Source organism: Octodon degus, unplaced genomic scaffold (assembly GCF_000260255.1).
Source record: "Octodon degus isolate 3935 unplaced genomic scaffold, OctDeg1.0 scaffold00158, whole genome shotgun sequence".
In the NCBI taxonomy this organism is placed as follows: domain Eukaryota; kingdom Metazoa; phylum Chordata; class Mammalia; order Rodentia; family Octodontidae; genus Octodon; species Octodon degus.
In genome coordinates, this window is record NW_004524734.1 from 3,755,857 (window position 1) to 3,760,175 (window position 4,319).

Sequence of the window (4,319 nt, forward strand, 5' to 3'; positions counted from 1 at the left end):
ACTCAGCTGGCTCCAAGGCACAGCAGCACATGGCAGAGGGTAACCTTTCATAGTGGTGGCAAAGAGCAAGAGCTCAAAGGGATAGCAGCAGCTCAAGCAGCTAGCTTCTCTTCCGTCCTTACATTATAATGCAAATTACCTGCCCCAGGGCAGGTGCAGCGTCCACACCCACAGTAATCAGTCACAAACTCCAGAAGCCACCTCATGAATGCATGAGGCTTTGGGGGGACACCTAGACACAAACCATAACAAGGGGGCTCTGAGGTCACCCTGTGGTGTGAACAGAGAAGGCCCTGTTTGCAGAATAAAGGTCAGAAAACCTGTTCACAGAAATGTTACCAGCTAAGGGTGTGAAGGGAAAGAACGACAGATCACAAGCCAAGTAACCATGTGCTGGAAGAACCGCATGAGGGTCTCTGCCAAAGCACATCATGCATTTATCTGGTTAAACACATGCAAATGGTTTCAGTCATGTTTTCAAAATTTCCTGCCCAGTTGGAGTAGATTACATCCAGTCCTCCCTACCGGGGGATGCAGTTGTTAATTCCTCTGAGCTCCTCCTGGAATTGTCTTTTCTGGTCTTGCAGAACTGTAATCCGGTATAAACTGCTCCGCCGCCGTGGGATCAGTAAAAGAAGAAAGCAGCAGCACTCGAGAGAGTAGGCAGAACTAAAGCACCTGCTTAGGCAAAGTGCAAGGAGGAGGGTTGATCCCTGCTGTGCTGGCCCCGCCCCCCAGGCAAGATGAGAGGGTGAATGAGGCTGGGCCTGGTGGCCTGGGCCTGTAACCCCAGGGTTTAGGAGGCTGAAAACAAGAGGATCACTACGAGTCCGATCTGTATAGTGAGATCCTGTAGACCTTGTAGACCCTGTACTAATACTAAATACATTTTTAAAAAAAGAGAGAGAAAGTAGACAGTAGGGTGAATTGACAATGTATTTCTTAGCTTAGTTAATAGATTTTATCATCACTGGCTCTTCGTGGAAAATATCAGATAATTCGATGGATTGCTGAGGATTTGAATTTGTAGCTGTTAAAATTTCAGGCTGATTTTATAGTGCTGTCTTTTTAGAGCAGGTTAAAACCAGCAAATTTCAGTGTGACGTTTATTCCAGAGTCCTGTGCAGGACCTGAAGGGAGTTTAGAGTGACACCTGCTGGCAGGTATGGTGAAGTGCCCCGGCTGTGTTAGAGGATTTGAATTCTGTTAGAATCGGTTTATTTCTGTGGTTGGGAATTCTTTTTTCCAATTCTATTAGTATGGTTGAAGTTATATGTTTTCAAAAAGCATAGACTTTGATTGTCTTAATTAATTTTTAGAGGTTCCAGTCTCCTTTCCTAAAACAAATTATTAATCAGGAGAGTTGACTAATTCTATTGTGAGGCCCTTTCCAATGAAGGCCAGGGCTAAAGAGAGTTAAGAGAGAGGCTGGAGAGATAGCTCAGTGGTCCATGTGTTGCAGGCAGCTGAATTAGATAGAAATATTATAAGCAGTAAGATAGGACCAGGTCCTTAAGGAGACGAGATGGAAGACAAGGTGGCTTTGCAACTTGGAAGAGACAGACACACCTCTATGGGCCAGATCTTAACACAAAAGAGGAAACACAGCTACATACTTCCCTAGGGATGGGCATCAGTGGTTGATATTCTAAATAAGTATCAATCACCCTGAAAGAGCCCAAATGAGTCAATAACCCAGCCCCCAACAGGAAGAGACCCTGTCTTGTATTCATGCCAGCTTGCTATGTAACTCACGTCCCCATTTGGTACTGGATTTAATCAATTTTACCTAAGTAATGGTGCTTGTAATCTCATTGGTTGACCATAGTTTTGTCCCACCTCATGCCCACCTAAGCGAGTTCCCATGTTCTCCATCACCTTAGACCTGCCTCACCACATGGTTTTCCTCTATAAAAGTCCCTGGAAGAGACAGCTTCCCTGGGACAACCCACTCAGGCCCCCCTCCTGTCCCTTTCTCAGACAGGAGCTTTCTTACCCTCAATAAATATATTCTGCTCATAACCTCTGTTTGTTCTTAAAATCCATTCTTCATGCCATGTGCTGAGACAGGATCACTGTAAGTATGAAGTGCATAATGAGACTCTAAGAAATAAATAAGTACATAAATAAAAAAGGAAAAGGAGAGGCACTTGCCTTTAGTAGAAATTTAAGGATGTGGTCAAAATCTCAGTCATCAGTATACAGGAAGTTTTAGTGGAATCTTTGTCTTCATTTTGGTTTTTGGCACCAAAATGGGCTTGACAATTTTGAACTCATGGGCTCAATTTATCTTCCTGCCTCAGCCTCCTGAGTAGTTGCAGATATGTGCTCTGTGTTCAGTTTAATGCAATAATTATTTTTTCTTTTTGGTATTTTAATAAAGGTCTACAGGGTCTCACTACATAGATTGGACTCATAGTGATCCCCCTGTGTTCACCCTCCCAAAAGCTGGGATTACAGGTGCGCTTCACCACGCCCAGTGCTTTACCTTGTCCAGTCTCAATCACTGTCTCAGCTCACCCCGGGGGTGGGGCTGGGGATCAGGCCCAGGCCGCTGCGTCTGCCTAAGCAGGTGCTTGAATCCACTGAGCTTTCGCTGGTCCTTAAATGCAGTGATTTTGAAAGTCAAAATTAATGCAAAAAATCTCAGCATGGGCTGGCCAGATAGCTCAGTGGACTAAAGTGTCTGCTTAGGCAGAGCGCAGGGGCCGAGGTTCCATCCCTGGCACCACAAACTGTGCCTGCCCCACCCCCAGGGTGAGCTGAGACAGAGATTGAGACTAGGTGTTGAGGCCGGAGAGATGGCTCAGTGGAATAAGTGCTTCCCTGGCAAGCACAAGGGCCTGAGTTCAATCCCCGGTTCTGCAAAAAAAAAAAAAAAAAAAAAAAGAGAGAGACTAGGTGTGGTGGCGTGTGCCTGTAATTCAGCTCTTGGGAGGCTGTAAACAGGAGAATCACTAGGAGACCGATCTATGTAGTGAGACCCTGTACTAAATACACTTTTAAAAAGTCTCAGTATAAGCAAAAGCATTGATACTATAATCACAGGATTAGTGTTGATTTTTCTGTCAAGCTCTGGGATGGCCTCCCTACAGGAAGTGAAAAGAACGAACAGTTGCGTGGCCAGCCTGGCCTCCAGTGGGCCTCAGTCTGGTGGCCTCCTCCTCCCCTGCTGTTTTTGTCCTGGCTGTGGCTTTTCTGGGCTCTCATTCAGATCAGGAACATGGAACTCAACTCAGTGGCCACGATGGGGGAGAGGAAATGGAGAAAGGGTGTCTGCTAAGGGAGGCTCAGAGGGAAAGACTGAGGCACATCTTCTGGTTCCTCTGCTTTGCTACTCAGAATCAACTCCTTGCCAAGGGCTCACGTTTGTCCCCAGTCCTTCCACATATGCTTCTCAGCAGCTGACAGCTAAGTCACTTACTGTGGCCTGAATGTGTCCCTCAAAGTTCACTCTCCAGAAGCTTCGTTCCCATATGCATACTTTGATGGTGTTTGCAAGTGGGATGATGGGAGGGACTTGGGGCCAGAAGAGGTCCTGGGGAGGCCAGGGAGAATGGGCAGACACCTCCTCGTGTTGCTGCACGGTTCCTCTGCCCAGTTAGGATGCAGTGTGAAGACCTCTCCCAAGGCTGGCAGGTACCCTTGTGTTGCAGGCAGTTAAATTAGACGGAAATATTATAGGCAGTCAGACAGGGCCAGGCCCTCAAGGAGACAATATGGAAGACAAGGTGACTTTGCAACTTTGGAGGGGACAGACAGTCCCACTTTGAGCCACACCTCAAGACAAAAGAGGAAACAAATGCAGCCACACACTTCCCTAGGGATGGGCATCAGGGATTGATATTCCAAATTGGTATCAATAACCTTGAGAGAGCCCAAATGAGTCACTGGCCCAGCCCCCAACAGGAAGAGACCCTGTCCTGTATTCATGCCTGCTTGCTATGTGACTCACTTCCCCATTTGCTACTGGATTTCATCAGTTTTACCTGAGCAATGGTGCTTGTAATCTCATTGGTTGACCATAGTTTTGTCCCACCTCATGCCCACCTAAGCAAGTTCCCATGTTCTCTGCCTTAGACCTGCCTCACCACATGGTTTTGCTCTATAAGATCCCTGGAAAAAGACAGTTTCCCGGGTAACCCCTTTGGGTTCCCTCTCTGTCTCTCTCTAGGACTGGAGCTTTCTTTCCCCCAATAAATATATTCTTCTCGGGCTGGCGAGATTGCTCAGTGGTCTGAAGCACCTACTTGGAACAAGCTTGGCAAAGCACAGGGACTGCAGTTCGATCCCCCAGCACCACATGCCAGCCAGCCCCG